General features: G+C 39.0%; 1 protein-coding gene across 5 annotated transcripts in view; it reads right to left on the bottom strand.

Moving 5' to 3' along the window:
- Positions 1 to 18977, bottom strand: part of VEPH1 (ventricular zone expressed PH domain containing 1) — a 243464-nt gene that overhangs the window by 122445 nt on the left and 102042 nt on the right. The window lies entirely within an intron of this gene.

Below are 18977 nucleotides of genomic sequence, written 5' to 3'. Positions count from 1 at the left end.
CCTAAGCTCACCTCATCACAAGGATACAATTAAATGACACCCACATCAGTGTAAACAACTCAGAAAATGACCTGAAGACTGGCAGAACAGACTCTCCACAGCTAAATGAAGAGAAGAGGCCACATTGAAGAGGATAGAAAGGGTAGAGACATAGTGGAAGATAATGGACCCACAGGACTGTCCACAGAGGAAGAGGCACCACAGGTATGAAGAGAGGAGAGAAACAAACCCTCACACCAAGCACCTCAGGCATGGGGAACCCACACAGGTAAGATGAATTCCTATAACATGTTGTTTTGGAAACCACAGGGGACAAATTTTGTGAGCTCTTACAATAGGAGATTAACATCTGGAACTTTAAAATTCAGTAGGCTCCACTCTGGGAGAACCAGAGGGCAAGAAGAAACTGAGTTACTGTCCTTAAAGAGATAGGACAACAAACAGCTCTGCAGAGATACAGCATAGAAATAGCAGTTTGAAACATGGTTGGGATATATAGGAAGGTTTATTTCCTAATCTCAGCATGTGCTGGAGGGTCAGACATCTTTAGGAGACTTTTCCAGGAAAAGAGGAGATGGCAAGCAACATCCCCCACCTCCCCCGACCCCCAGCCTACACACATGGACATCTGAGGGAACAGCACATCATGGAACACTTTCCACCTAACATGCTAACACCATGCCCCACCCCTGCCTTCTCTTGAAGACATGCCTCCTCTGGCTCTGCTCCAGTTTCCTAAAGCAGATCAAGGTCTCCTCCCATGACACACCTGCACAAACCATGCTAACACCATAAGCTCTGTCCACACATTCTCCTGTAGACATGCCCCCAGTGGGCTAGGGGCGGCCATCAGGTCTGAATACAGGCCCCAGCCACAAACTAAACCTTCTCAGGGGACAACACAGGGAAAGCACGTTACTGATCAATGCTACTGCATCTCTGGCAAATTCCTGGTCTGACTCAACTCAAGATCAAGGTAGACCCAAACTGACCAAACAACAACACAGGGACCAAACCCTGCCCACAATGGGCAAAGAAAGCCAGTGCAAACGACAGAGCTGAAGGCAAAAGGGGCTCAGCAAAAACAGTAGGGTGCATGCAATACACATAGGAGACACTCCTGAAACAACAGGTTCTGGTGAACAGGGGACATTGTACTGCAGGGTACTGCAGGACTTCTTCTTCTTCAAGTCAAGTGGACTTGAAAGGCCACTACTTTTAAGATCAGGAAATGAAACTAACTTTCCTAACACATAGAGAGAGACACGGAGTTAGACAAAATGAGAAGACAAGGCAATATGTCTTTAATGAAAAAACAGACAAAGTCACAGCAAGAGAGCTAAATGAAAGAGAGATAAGTAATATGCCAGACAGAGAATGTGAAGTAATGGTCATAAAGATATTCATTGGACTTGAAAAAGAGTGGAGGACCCTTTAACAAAGACATAGAAAACATATGAAAGAACCAATAGGATGAAGAACTCAATAATTGAAAATAAAAATACACTAGATAGAATAAATAGTAATCAGAAGAACAGATCAGCAACTAGGAGGACAGAGTAATAGAAAGTAGTCAAGCTGAGAAGAGAGAGAAAAAAAAAAACAACGAAAAAAAAGACTTAGAGAACTCCACAACACCATCAAATGTGGTAACATTTGCATTATAGGGATCCCAGAAGAAGAAGAGATTAAAAAGGGGGCAGAAAATTTATTTGAAGAAATAATAGCTGAAAATTTCCCAAATCTGGGGAAAAAACCCAGAAATCCAGAGCCAGGAGGCACAGAGAACTCCCAACAAAACCAACCCAAGGAGATCCACACAAAGACTTATAGTAATAAAATAGCAGAGTTGTGATAAAGTGAGAATTTTAAAAGCAGCAAGAAGAAAGAAAAGTTACAAGGGAAACCCTATAAGGCTGTCAGTTAATTTTTCAGCAGAAACTTTGAGGACTGGAAGGAAATGGCATGATACATTCAAAGTGCTGAAAGGAAAAAAAAAATCTGCAATTGAGAATACTCTATCCAGCAAAGATATCATTCAAAATAGAAAGAGAAATTAAGAGTTTCCCAGACACGGGTGCCTGGGTGGCTCAGTCGGTTAAGCATCTAGCTCTTGATTTTGCCTCAGGTCATGATCTCATGGTTTGTAAGTTCAAGCCCCACATCAGGATCCATGCTGACAGTGCAGAGTCTGCTTGGGATTCTCTCTCTCCCTCTCTCTTCCCTTCCCCACTTGTGCTCTCCTTCTCTCTCAAAATAAAGAAGTAAACCTAAATAAATGTTTCCCAGACAAACAAAAGTTAAAGGAATTCATGACCACTAAACCAGCCTGACAAGAAATGTTAAAGCAGACCCTTTGAGTGGAAAGGAAAGACATAAATAGGAGTAAGAAGAGTAGGAAGGACAAAACCAGTAAAATTAATTATATCTATAAAAATCAGTGAAGCAATTCACAAAATAAAAGGTCATAAAATTTGATATCATATACCTAAAACATGGGGATAGAGGAGTACAAATGGTTTCAAACTTACATGACCATCAATTTAATATAGACTGCTATGTGTATAAGATGTTATAGGGAAACTTATTAGTATCCACAAATCAAAAACCAGTGATAAATCTACAAAAAAAGGACCAAGGAATCAAAGTGTATCACTAAAGAAAGTCAGCAAACCATAAGAGAGGAGAGGAAGAGTAGAAAGGACAGAGAAAAACTACAAAAACAACCAAAACACGAGTAACAAAATGGCAATAAGTACATTCATATCAATAATTACTTTGAATATAAATGGACTAAATGCCCCAACCAAAAGACATAGAGTGACGGATTGGATAAATAAACAAGACCCATCTATATGCTGCCTACAGGAAACTTACTTAAGACCTAAAGACATATGCAGATTGAACATGAAGGGACTGAATAGCATTTATCATGCAAATTGAAGTTGAAAGAAAGCCAGAGTAGCAATACTTATATCATACAAAGTAGACTTTAAAACAAAGACTGTAATAAGAGACAAAGAAGGACACTATATAATAATAAGGGAACAATCCAACAAGAAGATATAACAATTGTAAATATTTATGTACCCAATATGGAGGAACCTGAATACATAAAGCAGCTAATAGCAAACATAAAGAAAGTCATTGATAGTAATGCAATAATCGTAGGGGACTTTAACACCCCACTTACACTGATGGACAGATCATGCAAACAGAAAACCAACAAGAACACAGTGGCTTTGAATGACACATTGGACCAGATGGATCTAACTGATATATTCAGAATATTCCATCCTAAAACAGCAGAACACACATTCTTTTCAAGTGCACAGGGAACATTCTCCAGAAGATCATATATTAGGCCACAAAAGAAGCCTCAACAAATTCAAATAGATTGAAATCATGCATACCTTTTTTTTAAAACAACAGTATGAAACTAGAAATCAACAAGAAAAAAATCTGGAAATAATACAAATACATGGAGGTTAAATAACGTGCTCCTAAACAATGAATGAATCAACCAAGAAGTCGACAAGAAAAATTTAAAAATATGGAGACAAATGAAAATAAAAAACACAATGGTCTAAAATCTTTGCAAAAGCAAAAGCTGTTCTAAGAGGGAAGTTTGTGGCAATACAGGCCTACCTCAAGAAGCAAGAAAAACTCAAATGAACAACCTACTCATACCCCTAAAGGAGCTAGATAAAGATGAACAAACAAAACCCAAAACCAGTAGAAGGAAGGAAATAATAAAGATTAGAAGAGAAACAAATGAAATAGAAACTAAAACAAAGCAAAACAAAAAGTAGTAGAACAGGTTCTTTGAAAAGAGCAACAAAATAATAAACTTTTAGCCAGACTCATAAAGAGAGAGAGGGAGAAAGACAGAGAGTGAGGTGACTCAAACAATGAGAAATGAAAGAGGAAAAATAATGAGTGACACCACAGAAATACAAAGGATTGTAAGAGAATATTATGAAAAATTTAGGCCAACAAATTGGACAATATAGAAGAAATGGATAAATTCCCAAAAACATATAATCTTCAAAACAACAGAAAAAAATAGAAAATGTAAGCAGACCCATTTTTAATAATGAGATGGAATCAGTAATCAATAAACTCCCAACAAACAAAAGTCCAGGACCAGATGGCTTCACAGGTGAATTGTACCAAATATTTAAAGATGAGTTAATACCTATTCTTCTCAAACTATTCCAAAAAAATAGAAGAAGGAAAATTTCCAAATTCATTCCAGGAGATCATTATCACCCTGATTCCAAAGCCAGATAAGGATATCACACAAAAAAAGAGAACTTCAGGCAAATATCTCTCATGAACATAGATGCAAAAATCCTCAAAAAAATACTAGCAAACTGAATCCAACAATACATTAAAAAAACCATGCACTACCTTCAAGTGGGATTTATTCCTGAGACACAAAGGTGGTTCAGTATTCATAAATCAGTCAAAGGGATACATCACATCATCAGGAGAAAGAATAAAAACTATATGATCATTTCAATAGATACAAAAAAAAACATTTGACAACATACAACATTTATTCATGATAAAAACCTTCCATAAAATAGGTTTAGAGGGAATATACCTCAACATATTAAAGACCATGTATGAAAGCCCCACAGCAAACATCATACCCAATGGTGAAACACTGAGAGCTCCTCCCCTAAGATCAGGAATAACACAAGGATAGTCCACTCTCCTTACTTCTATACTGGAAATTTTAGCCACAGCAATTAGACAAGATAAAGAAATAAAAGGCACACAAATTGGTAAGGAAGAAGTAAGACATTCACTATTTACAGATGACATGATACTATATATAAAAAATTCAAACAACACCACCAAAAAAAAAAAGTCTACTAGAACTGATAAATGACTTTGATAAAGTCACAGGATACAAAATCAATATGCAGAAATAAGTTGCATTTCTATACAGCAATAATGAAGTAGAAGAAAGAGAAATTAAAAAAATAATCCTAATAAATTGTGCCAAAACAATGAAATATGTGGGAATAAACCCAACCAAGGAGGTGAAAGACCTATACTCTGAAAAAAATGAAATACCGATGAAAGAAATTAAAGATGACACAAACAAATGGATAGACATTCTATACTCATGGATTGAAAGAACAAATATTGTTGAAATGTCCATACTACCCAAAGCAATTTACAGACTTAATGCCATCCTTATCAAAATACAATAGTATTTTTCACAGAACTAGAACAAATAATCCTAAAATTGGTATGGAACCACAAAAACCCTGAATAATCAAATCAATCTTGAAAAAGAACAAAACTGGAGGTATCACAATCCCAGGTTTCAAGATATACTACAAAGCTGTAGCAATCAGAACAGTATGGTGTTGGCCCCAAAATAGACACATAGATCAGTGGAACAGAGGAAGGATTTCACAGAATGAAACTCATGATTATATGGTCAATTAATATTTGACAAAGTAGGAAAGAATATCCAATGGGAAAAAAGAGAGTCTCTTCAACAAACTGGACAGCCACATGCAAAAAAATGAAACTGGACCACTTTCTCACATCATAAAAAAAAATAAACTCAAAATGGATTAAAGATTTAAATGTGAGACCTGAAAGCCATAACAATCCTAGAAGAAAACACAGGCAATAATGTCTCTGACATTGGCTATAGCAACATTTTTCTAAATATGTCTCCTAAGGCAAGAGGATCAAAAGCAAAAATTAACTATTAGAACTACATCAAAATAAAAAGCTTCTGCATAGCCAAAGAAATAATCAACAAAACTAAAAGCAAGCTACCAAATGAGAGAGAAGATATTCGCAAATGACGTATCTGATAAATATATAAAGGACTTATAGAACTCAACACCAAATAATCCAATTAAAAATGGGCAGAACATGAATAGACATTTCTCCAAAGAAGACAGCCAGATGGTCAACAGACATATGAAGATACTCAACATCATTCATTATTAGGGAAATATAAATCAAAACCACAATGAGATATCATCTCACACCTATCAGAATGGCTAAAATCAATAAGATAAGAAACAAGTTTTGGTGAAGATATGGTGGAAAAGGAACCTTCTTGCACTGTTGGTGGGAATGCAGCCACTGTGGAAAACAATTTGGAAGTTCCTTAAATAATTAAAAATAGAACTACCTTATGATTCAGTAATTCCACTATTGTATATTTACCCAAAGAATACAAAAACATGAACTCAGAAAGATATATGCACCCTTAAGTTTATTGCAGCATTATTTATAATAGCCAAAATATGGAAGCAGCCCAAGTGTCCATTGATAGATGAGTAGATAAAAAGGTGGTACAGACACACACACACACACACACACACACACACACACACACACACAAGGGAATATTATTCAGCCATATAAAAGAATGAAGTCTTGCCATTTTTAGCAACATGGATTGATTAGAGAGTATAATGCAAAGTGAAATATAACAGTCAGAGTAAGACAAATACCATATGATTTCACTCATATGTGGAATGTAAGAAACAAAAACAAGCAAAGGGGAAAAAATGAGAGGGAGAGAGAAACCAATCATATATAGAGAATCAATTAATTACAGAGAACAAACTGAGGGTTAACAGAGGGGAGGTGGGTAGGGTATGGGTGAAATAGGTGATGGGGATTAAGGAGTGTACTTGTCATGATGAGAATGGGGTCATGTATGGAATTGTTGAATCAATATATTGTATATCTGAAACTAACATAACACTGTATGTTAACTAGAATAGAATTAAACATTTAAATAAATAAAATAATCAATGACCATCTCAAAATGAGAAATTTGAGGAGCAAGTATTTATTTTCTATCCATGATAGTCCATGTATAGTCACCAAACTAAAGTATTTCTCTGATTCCTTGGATTCTAATCACATTTCATGAGTGAAAGATACCTTTATATTTGTACTTTATTTCAGAAATTTCTATAGCTTGGCTTATTAAACCTTATAAAACTTTAAGGCATGAAGTATACCCAATATGCATACATCAGATATTGAACAATATGCAGATTTTTAAATCTTAAGACATATGGCTTGTTAAAGGAAGTTTCCCACAAATTCACTAGGGTTTTTGTTTTCTTTCTACATAAAGCTCTGGGTTATAATAAGAGTTAAGCAATAGCATTTTCTTCCAAAAAAACTTCAAACTTCATATGATTATAGTAAATCTCCCTAGATAATTTTACTAGATCAGTTTCTGGCTTTTTAAAATAATACTTGCAGAGATCTTTATTTTATTTTTTGTACTCTTTATATCAATGTCCCTATACAATAGGAAAAACAACTGTACTTTACTCAAGTGTCGTTGCAAAGATGAAACAACAGAATCAATGTGAAGCACTGCTTCTGACAGAGGATACACTGCTCAGTAGATGTTAGATTTTATTATTAGTATTACTGTCATTATTAATTTATTATTATTATTATTAATAACAATAATTATTATTACTATTCCTTTAGAAACTTCATCTGCCCTGTCTTTCTTGTGTTAATATATAGAGAAAGTATCAGTGGTCTAGACACAGGCAGACCAATATTCCATATCCTGGAGGGAACTACTGTTCAGACTTTAGGAGAGGACACTCAGCTCCCTTTCCCTGCCCCTGTCTCTAGTTACCAAGTGTTGGCTATGAAGCCATGGCCTGAGTGAGTCAGACCTCTAATAGCTGGGAGCATGCCTTCTTTCATTTTCAGATTGCCTTGTCACATCCCTCAGAGGGGACTTTGGGCACGAGAGAAGTTATGGGTTGTCCCTAGACATCCACTGGCCCTAAGAGGGGCAAGTCCAGTGCCTCTAGGGTAGGGTTGCCCAATGAAATACAGGATACCCAGCCAAATTTGAATTCCAGATCAGCAACAAATATTTTTTTAAGTATAGGTATACTTCTAGTGGGACATACTAAAAGTGTATTCTACTATACTAAAATGATTATATTTATACTAAAAAATTATTTGTTCTTTATCTGAAATTCAACTGGGTGTCCTATTTGTTAAATCTGGCAACCCTATCCTGGGGTAAATCCCTACTGCTTGGTGGGCAGGGACCTGTACTGTTCATCTTTGTTCTCTTGTATCTGAAATAGTACTTGACACACACACACAGGTACCTGAAATGTTTGTGGAATAAATGAACTAAGACCACCTTGGTTTCTAAAGCCAGCCTACTCTTTGCACGTCAAAAACTTCCTGAATTCCACCAGATGTCCATGAGGCACTGGCCACTTCCCCTGGCCTATAGGGGGTTGGAGGTGGGGCAATGTCATTTGCTAAATATCAAATGTAGAGAAGCAGGGAGCAAGAGTAGGAGTAAAATGAGGGATTTGCAAAAGGCCAGATAAGAAGAGTGAAGAAATAATAAAATGGGTCAGAGAAGTGATATCTTCATTTGAAGCTGGTGAACATTTCTGATAAGTGGAATTCTCACCACAAAGAGTTTCTCTTATACACAATCTTCCTTGTTTTTATGATTTGGAGATTTGCATAACACAGGAGTTAGGGGACAGGGATGGTAATGAAGAGTTACCAAAGCAGCCGAAGCCACAAGATGGACCAAAGAGAACTTTTTGTCACTGGCCATCGATCCAACTGGGTTTTGTCATAGTATTTTGCTGTCAGGGAGTTAGGATCAGTGTTCGTTCCAACAGGTTAGAAGGTCAGGAAGTGGTAGGTAGAAGTTAGAATTTATAATAAACATTCACTGCCCCTTCACTTCTTCTAGTTTTTAATTTGTTGTAAAAAGACAGGAGAGAATTTGTTCAAAACTAAAACCCTTTTCTGGAGATAAACTCTGCTTTCCTCGGAGAGCAAGGAAATGCATCACAAATACAAACAACACTGGTGGAGCCATTTGTCCTGTGTGTGTTTACTTGCTGGGGACCAGTGGGTTGGGCTCATGTAGGGGGTTGTTATTTCTCTTCCATTTGTCACTTTTAACTCCAGAGGTAACTTCACAGAAATCTTTGTCAGAGTTCTATAATCCGCTAGATATTAACTTGGCTTTAACTCAACATGCCATATTACAAGAGGCTCAGATGATTTCCAGTCTGAACAGTTTCTGGTCTTGTTGCCAAAGTAAAGTTTTTAAAAGTACCTCTAGGGATGCTCAGGGGGAGGCCTAATTACCCCCCTCTTGTGTGAGCTGGACTTCCCTTGGAAACAAATTAGCCCTTGGGCAGCTAGCTCACTGCTCTCACTGTACCTCAAGATGGGACTATGAAGCTGGCAGAGGTGGAGAGACTGGCAGCTGCACTTCCTGGATCCTTAAGTCAAAGGAAAGTAGTATTAATTAATGTTTGACAGTCTTGGCTTGTGATCCCATGTCCAGATTATGTACTCCTGCGAAGTTAATTCTGTTAGAGGACAAGTAGAAGAACATAATGGATCAAATCCACATTGGAGTCCTAAATTCTTAGGATGTTATGTTCTTTACTCTTTAGCAATTTCTTGGCTCATCGGTCATCATAAGAATGACAGAGGATCCCCCAGCACCACAGTGCTGTCATCTGTTTTGGGACTATAATAGGTAACAGTTCTGGAACAGTCACACTCAAATACTAAGGGAAAGGACGGTGATAAGTCTAGGTCTTGGTACTCAATTTGGCCCCTGACTGAATGGGCAAGAGCAGAGTCCACTAGATGCCTGGTTATATGGGAGCCAGTCATGCCACTGATACAACTTTGCCTAAAATGAAATGATTCCATGGTTTATTTCATTCACACAAGACTTTTTAAAGGGTTCTCAAAAGGAGATGGTTGTGGGGAAATGAACTGAACATAGCCTTACAGGGAAGGTTCACGACTCCAATCTCCTGTTTATTAGTGATGTGGCAAATCTTTTTAGAAATCTAAGTCTCATTCTTGTCATATAAAGATGGAATTAGTGACAGAGCATCATCAGATTGCTGAAAGCATTATACATTGGATTTGACAGTGTAGCCCATACAGAATGGGCATGAAAAAAATCAAATGGTAAAACCCTGGGTGGCTACTGCCCCGTGTGGACATGTGACACCAGAGGAAGACAGCTTGTGTAGGTGATACCAAACTTGGAAGATGAGTGTCTCCTGCTCAGAGCCAGGGGGACCATACAATGCTTTTACTTCTGTATTATCCTAAAGGATAGTTGCCCTTGCTACTGAGATGCAGAAGTAGTTTAAAAACAAAACAAAACAAAACAACAACAACAACAAAAAACCCTCTGTGCTGTAAGTATAAATTCTGAGCAATTGTAGACAGAAAGTTCCCAATAGTTAGAATAAAAGTTAAAAGCTCTCATATGAGGAAGTGGCTTCTCTAATGCAGATGTTCAGGCATTTATTTGCTCACTTTTCATTCAGCCAGGATGAGAGAGAATGGGATATGGAAAGAGCATGAGCAAAAAGTGCAAAGCCCCTGTGATTCCAAGGTAAAGGTACCTTGTCAGTTTTGCCACTGACTGGTGGTTCAGATGTGCCTTAACTCTTTAGTCAGGAGTCCTGAGACTAGAATGGGCAGGTCAGATGAATAGCAGCCTTAACAGAAGACAGCTGGATCTTAATGAATTGGCATCTGAATGTGGCCCAAGTCACAAAAGCACTCTGTTAAGTATAAAGGAATATAAAAATGTAAAGTAGTAATGTCATTAGAATGCTTTGAATCAAGGGTAAGAACTGTAAAAACAACATGCTCCTTTTTTTCTGGGCTAACATTACTGTCTAGGGATGAGAGCAGGTAAAAGGATTAAAGAGAGGTTATCTACCATGAAAATGAAATCACAGGAGAAGAAAAAAGTTGATACATTGTCACTTGCCAGCTTTTGACACTGGAAGAACAAAATAATCGTTGTTTTCCTACTTGATACATCCTATCATAGTTTCCACCCCAAATATGATATCTTACCCCATTTTTAATAGGTAGAAATGTATAGCTACCTAGAAATGGGGGGGGGGTAAAGTCAGTCAAAACACACCAATGACTGAGTTGGGGACAGAACACTACACAAAACAAAATCCTGTGATTCAATTCCTGCCAACCTATATCAAAGTCTAGCCAACAGCCTTCAACCTAATAAAAAGTCCACCTTTTGCCTGATGGTAAAGCCTGATGGTAAATAGTTAAGAACTATTTTTCTTAGGCTGAGCTATCCCACAATCGTCGATCTCAATCATCGCTGAAGTGTTGTGTTCGTTCTCTCTCATTTATTAAATGTCTTTCTTTAAGTCCCAAAGGAAAGTTTGGAGAGCGAAATATTAGTCACTGAAGAGAGTTCTAAGCTCTGCCTGGGTTTAGCTACATCGAGGATCTAATGCAATGCTTTTCAAATGACCTGTGGAAGAGAACCAGCTTTTAGCTTTTTTAATTTTCATATGTCACAGAGCAATATTTTTGTGAAATATGATAAAAATAAATGACCAGAGAAATAAAGCAAATAAGACAAAGAACTGAGTATAAGCCCACTGATCATCCGTTTGGATATTGCAGCAATGTCAAATTGCTAAACTCTTATTTTCAGTTTCTGCAATAACCTCATCACAGGCTAGTAAAAATGTTTGCAGACTGGTGTTGGTTCATGAGCTACACTTTTAGCAGCTCTGGTATAAGGGACATGTTAAGTGAAAGCACCTACTATAGTGCCCACCTGGAAGACAGTACTGATGCCAATAGTTAATATTTACTGAGGGCTTTCTATGCATGAGCCACTCACTGTTCAGGTCTGCTACATGTATTACTTCTTACATAATCCAGTGGGTCAAATCCTGCTACTTCCTCCATTTACAGATGGAGAAGCTTAGGCACAGAGAAGTTCAGTAACTTACTGAAGGTCAACTAGTAAACCCCAGCACAAAGTATCTGCTTCCAGACTGCACCCACTTCACATGGCTTTCCCACCTGCCTCTCTGTAGGTGTGTGGTTCAGGCTGCATCTGAATCTACCCCAGGGATAAGTAATACATATAATGGCATTGGTGATAATGCAGTAACTAGCAAGAATCATTTTACCTTCATATCTTTGAGTAACATTCTATGGGAAACAAGACACCAGAACAGAGTTGACATACAATCACTGAGCAACCCTTCATAGTGATCTGAAAAATGACTTTTGGCATCCCCTTTAACCAAAACTGAAAAGGTGTTCAAAACTCAGGACATGTCACGCAAATAGCAACCTCACAGTTCAATTATGATTAATATCAAAAAAGAACCAGGGAGGGTTACCCCTCCTGCAAGAGGCTATAGAGGGTCAAGTCCCTCTCACCTTCTCTTCCACAAGTGCATTTTTTCCTTTTCTCCATGCTAAAGCTTTGGTGTTTCCTGTCTTTTTTGAAAGAGGAAGCCAAGCCATGGGAGCTTGATGAAAAGGTCTCTTCCTTTTTGGTGTGTCTTGTGTTTTTAAACACTTCTGTGTTATGGGCAAAAAGCCTGGATCCCCTCGCAAAGCGGCAATTGCGTTGCTCATGCTCCTTGGCAGGGCCTTGCCCCACCTCCCTTCTCCACCCCTCTTTGTCCACACTCCCGCGGCCAGCCCCTCTGGGGCCTCAAGCTCCCTGGGCTTGCTTCATTGTCTCCAAAGCTGATAATGATGTCTCCCACCTACATCTCTTGCTGATAAACGAATTCCTGAAATACCTTTACAGACCTTCACATCACCATAAATGCTGCTTTAAGGAAGGACAAATGGTGGAGTAAATGAACAACACATGGAACATAAATGGTACCACATGTCAGGCTTAATCTCCTCAGTAAGAAGAGGGGCAAAAAACTGAAGCCCTTCCTTCCCTGCACATGGAGGAGTAACAACAGCCACAGCTACTGCCACAAACAGCTGTTACAATTCACTTTTTATATGAGAGGCCAGCATAGAACTCTCTAGATTGAAAAGATATATACTTGTTTTTTTCTTAAAACTCTGGTTACCTTGGTGGGGCGAAATTACATTCAGCTTTTCCTAAGCAGGGGGCAATGTTGACCAGAACATCACATGTTTTTAATTATGGTCCTGAACCTCCTCATGTATATTCCCTGAGCCAAGAGTTGCTCTCAAAGAATCAATTTCTCTTTGTATAAACATGTCTTGCCTAAAAAAGTGGGAACTCTTATAAGCATTTTTAAGACTCTATTTTCCTTCCATAGAGCAATAGGCCCTGAAAAGTAGCTCTCTCAAGTTTGGGGAAAACTAGAGAGGCACACAGAAAGCTACCTAACACTTCAGGGCAGGACTGTGGGTGCAGAAGAATGGAAAGGCAGGATGAACTGTAACAGTTCAGAGAAGGTTACAGTGGGCAGAGGTGGGTGAGAAACATCTCATGGGGAAGTGGTACTGAATTAGAGTCTTAGAGAAGGCAGGCCTTCAAAGGGAAAAGAGGGATGGAGGGTGTTCTAGAAGATAATGATAAAAGGTGGGGGGGGAGTGTATCACTTTGGGGAGGAGTAAGCAAAAGTCACCTTTGACATTCCTTTAAAATTTTTTTGAATTATCTCTGAAGCACTGTGAGCACTGTAAATCTCATCCACACTAACATTTGAGATCTACTGGACTAGACCAAAGGAAGAAATGAAAGGAAATTCTATGAGCCAACATCTGGGCATTTGCACTATTGCACTCCAAGAACTGCCATGGACCTAGAGGGGAGTAAGTATTGGGTAGAGAATTTTCCTTTATTCTCGCCTGCCCACAAGGTTTACTCCATTATATTTTAAGATGAAGCGTCTGTAGTTCTAATACATACTGGAAGACTTTGTTGTGAGGATTAAACAATAAAACATAGTTAAAAATCCTTAGCACAAAATCTATCATGTGGTGGGAGCTAGTTAAAGGTGTGATCAGACCTACAGATAACTGCTTTGCAGAGTTGTAAAGAACTTGGACCACTGCTTTCTGCAATTTCTGCTGTGGACCCAATAAAAAGCCATATTCTCAATTTCTTGGGCAATGCCTTCAGGGACTGTGTATTACATCAGGGGTAGGTTCTGATGTGACCTCCAGGATATCAAGATGGGAACTCTGCAACCTTGCTTATACAAGGTCTCACAGTTTGGAAAGAGTCTTTGCAGGCCATGTTGCTTGGCTATACATTAGGGCCACAGCCTGACTCAAATCCCTGGTTCTCGTCTGTAATCCATTTCTTTGATGTTTATTGCATGAAATTTAGGATAAACCAAAACTCTGGGGCAACTCCAAGGAGGACAGATTTCCTGGAGTCATTCTCTTATAAACATAATCTTCTTATCCTGTTTTCCCTTCATTCTCCCCAACATACTGTTGTTTTATTACCTTCCCTCCATTGTGCCATCTCTTTCCATTTATCCCAAATCAGATTTACACCCACCCATTTAGTTTTGACTACAATTTACCTTTCATTCTCCTTTCCCCCACCTCGCCAAGCTTGATTCTTAAAAACAAAGAATAAACACAAAATTTTACCACAACTACCACCATTATCACCAAAACAACAAAAGAACTTACCACCCACTTAACCAAGCCAGAGATGTTTGGGAAAGCTTTAACCACATGCTTTGTGTTAAAACTTTTCTTATAAGCAACTTTTTCTCCCCATGACTTGATGGCTTTGGCTAGGGTTTGAAAGCTGGATCTGAGGGAATTGGAAACCCCCTGACACACACACACCCCACCTAACCCTGGGACTTGGGCTGTGTTCAGATGCCCTCCCTCCTTGTCCTCTGCTTTTCCCTGGGCCTTTTCTCGTTGCTACCCTTTCTCCCTGTCTTTTCTCATTTTTCCTATTTGACCCCCTATCCCTGATTTCTTTTCACAATTTCCACCCCTCAAAGTTTCTATCACCAACTGGAGCCTGAGCCTAAATATCTACTAAGACCACCTGGGACAAACTGTCCCCAAATCTGATGGTGCCTGATTAGAGCAGCCTCCCTGGAATCACATGCACGGGGCAAAGATGTCTTCTTGTCAAAGGACCACTTGAATGCTCAGCCAGCACACAGTTGTCAGAAGCTCACCCTCTCCTTCCCTAGATTCCCCTGGTCCTGGATGGCATATGGTTCAATGGTTAGTGGCTTCCCAGAAGGCGATTTAGGGCTCCCACAATTTCGAAAGGTATAGATCTTTTCCCTTATCTTGACATCTTCCTTTTTAATCCACAATTGCTGTTACCTCTTTCTGCTCCTCCAGAATTAGATTCAAATTCTAAATGTTTTGCTTGGCTGTCCTGTTATTTAGCTCCCATTGGTTTATTGTTTAGATATAGACATTCTTTTTAAAACATAGGAACAAAAAAAGTGCAAGTATGTTACCTGGTGCATCTAATAAAACTCACCCAATTAATTCAGAATGATTTGGCACAAAGAAGGTGCCTGTCTACTTCAGGTTTTTATTCTCTCTAGGATGCTAATTGTTTTTCTTTTGATAATCTTGTATTTTTGGCCTGAAGTCTAAAATCTGGCCTGCTGGGTGATGGGTCAGATTTGTAAATTAGATGACATCTGTTTTGAATTTTATCATCTTTAATTTTCTTTCAAACTCTCTTCACTTATTCATTTCCCCTTTAATTGTAAAGATCAGACTTTGTTGGGTACTTTAGACAAAAGTATAGACCTTTCTTCTGTGGGGGACACAGATTAAAATTACTGAAGCTAAGTGGTCACAATGAAGGCTATTCAGGGAAAAGATGTTCAGAGAGAAGCCTTAGCAACCATCCCAGAGAGGATGAGCAGCTGATATAAAAGGCTGGCTGCCCACACCAGTGTTTTGAGGTTCCCGCTGAATAATTACAGTCGAGTGGAAGACTGACAGTGAGTGTTGAACATTGGCAGAGTGAATATTTTGAATTGAGAAAGGCTGAAGTACTGAGGATGGAGGTGAGTGGTGATGTTTTGATCTCGTCACATTTAATTTTTCTCTTTGTGTTTTTTTTCTCCAGAAAAATAACAAAAGGAGGAGAAATAGAAATGCATTCTCATACATACAGATTCATATTTTAATAGTAAAACCTTATAATTTTCCTCTTCTGTACGTATCTCCTAAATTCTTCTTTTCATGGGGAAAGTGTTTATCGCTAATTGGATTGGGCCTATTTATGTATTTTAAGTTTTATTTATTTTTGAGAGAGAAAGAGAAAGAGAGAACGAACAAGTGGGGTAGGGGCAGAGAGAGAGGGAGAGAGAATTCCAAGCAGCTTCCACACTGACACAGAGCAGAGCCTGACATGGGGCTTGAACTCATGAACTGTGAGATCATAACCTGAGCCTAAATCAAAAGTTGGATGCTTAACTCACTAGCCACCTATGCATCTGAGATTGGGCCTATTTATTAAGGGTCAATTTTCTTGTTAGAGTGCCCAATGTAACACTCTTGTGTAACGTGTTTTTCCTTTATGTAAATATTTTTCAATATATACTCTTATGGATGCCAACTGGCCTCATGCAGCTTTGCATTTGTAGAGGCAATAGAGAACACATAGAACACTGGCCAGAATGTGTGCCTAAGCTTTCACATCTGATACACATGTCACTCATCACTGGAAGAAGAAATAAGCAGGCTGGCTGTGCACAGAATACAAAATGGCTCCTCCAAACACCTGCTGTAGAGGCTCTCAACCAAATTTCTAAAACCACATCATGAAAATTGGCCAACAGTGACTTTGTGCTTGCATACAAATGACAAATCACCCCTTTGTGATGAAGGCCTTGGATTTCTTGGATACCGCTGTGTTTAGGCTGTTGCTAGGCAGGTCGTGAGTCTGTTAAAATGCTATTGTTTTGAATGGAATATGTATATAGTGGTAGTTCTCAACTGGAAGCGATTTTTGCCTCTCAGGGGACATTTAGCAATGTCTGGACACATTTTTGGTGCCACAACTTAGGGGGAGGACTGCTACCAGCATCTAGTGGACAGAGTCCAGGGGTGCTGACAACTATTCTATAATGCACAGGACAGCCCCATAACCAAGGATTAATTAGCTCAAATTTCAATAGTACCAAAATTAGAAACCCTGGTTTACAAGCATTTATATATTGAGCCAGGCAACAACAGATCAAAACTATGGTGTTGAGAGAAAAGGGCACTTGCAATTAGTCTTCTTTGGATGAATAGCTATTGTTGACTTTGATGGCCCTATTGGCCACATAATATCTCCGTGGGCTCTAGGGGGCTCAAAGAGCCTGCCATTTGGGCTCCCCTCCTGCTCCTCTTTTCATGGTTATTAACATCATCTTCCATATGTATGCAGTCACTCAAACTATGTATCTCTGGGTTTTATCTACTCTCCCCCTCTTCTCCTCATCCTACCTTCCTACTGGTAATCGATTCCTCATAATTCTGTGTTCTCCTCACTATAATGATTTGCCCTGACTTCTTAGGTCCTCCGTTAATGATTTAGTCCAGGCCTCCCTTATAGTTGAAAGAGCCTGTTGTTCGGGCTCCAGCGATAGCATCCTGGTCACTCTCCTGCTGCTCCAGCCAAACCCATTCAGTGCTCCACATCTTGAGCCACTTCCTCATTTACCAAGTCCTTCAGTGAAGAAACGTTTAAAAGGGCCTACCATCTGCTAATTACTCTGTTAGGAGCTGTGATCACTCCCTGGATAAAAATCATTCCAAGCCTCCATACTGCTTAAGGGATGAGCGCCTCACTTCCCGACACAGTGTGTAAAGCCTCTGATAATCTGCCTCTGACCTAACATTTCAGCTTACTGTCCCACCCTACCCTGATGTACTTGCTTCAACCACAATGAACCAATTACTTTTCCTTACTTTGGGTCACACACTCTTAACCCCATGTATCTTTGCACATGCTCTTTTCTGTATTTGGAGTAACCTTTCCACCCTTGTCTGAGAAACTCTCATTCATCCTGTGCGACTTAATCTAGTATCTAGAGAAATGCCTGGCCCATGAAGCTACTCAATAAATATGGTCTGAACTTAAATTTGACCTTCTCTGTAAAACATTCTGTAATTTCCTGGCTGTTAGACAATATATCTCTCATGCTCCACAGTCTGTTGTATGCACTTCTACCAGAACCTCTTTGCATACCTGTCTACAGACCTCTTGAGGGCAGGGATGGTGTCTTATATCTCTTGGAACCTCCAGACTTTGTGCCAGGCTGGACATAAAGTGGACCCTCATGATTAAATGCTCACTATTTTGTCAAGATGCCTTCTTTTGTTTTGGGAATCCTTATTTCATACTAGAAATGGTATGCATCATTTGATACCCCCAAAAAGTCACAAAAGTTGACACTAGTCTCAACTTAGCCCTGTCCCTTCTCTAGAACTGAATACCTTCCAGTGTATAGGATCTGAAGTGTGAAGCTAAGGTTTGAGTCCATCCTCTATCACCTACTCACTGTGTAACCTTGGGAAGACATTTAACTCACCTGTAACCCTCTGTTTCTTCTTCTGTAAAATAGGAATAATATCTGCCTTGTGGGGGTGGTCATGAGTATCAAATGAGAGTACATATTTGAAAAATTTTTTAACTTCTAAGACATCTGTGTTCAAAGTATAGCAAGATAATAAAATAAAACCTCTTCCTCAGTCTCGCATGATCTTTATTTTTTTCCCCACAAACCTCTTGAAAGGGCCAGTTTGATGCATTGTATTCACTCTCTCCTTTCAACCCCAGGTATTGTTTTCTGCCCAGCCATACCACTGGCAGCTCACTCTTCAGAATCTTCAATAATTTCCTTATGGCCAATACCCAGAGACACTCTTCTGTCCTTCCCTCACTGGACTTGACTTCAGTCTGCCTCTTCTGAGACATTCTCTTCACTGGAATCAGAGTAAGCTTCCTCAAACATGGATTTTGATAATATCCTGCCATGTACAAACCTCCACAATGATTCTTCATTAGCCTACTGAGTAATATTCAAACTCCTTAGGAAGGGGTCAGACCCAACATCATCTGGTCCCTGCTTACCACTTCACTCACATTACCTTCTAACACATACCCGAGCAATACAAAATGGCTTATGTTTCTAGAA

The sequence above is a fragment of the Panthera tigris genome, chromosome C2, assembly GCF_018350195.1.
Source record: "Panthera tigris isolate Pti1 chromosome C2, P.tigris_Pti1_mat1.1, whole genome shotgun sequence".
Classification (NCBI taxonomy): Eukaryota; Metazoa; Chordata; class Mammalia; order Carnivora; family Felidae; genus Panthera; species Panthera tigris.
Note: the sequence above shows the minus strand (reverse complement) of the source record. Positions and strands in the feature narration are given on the sequence as shown.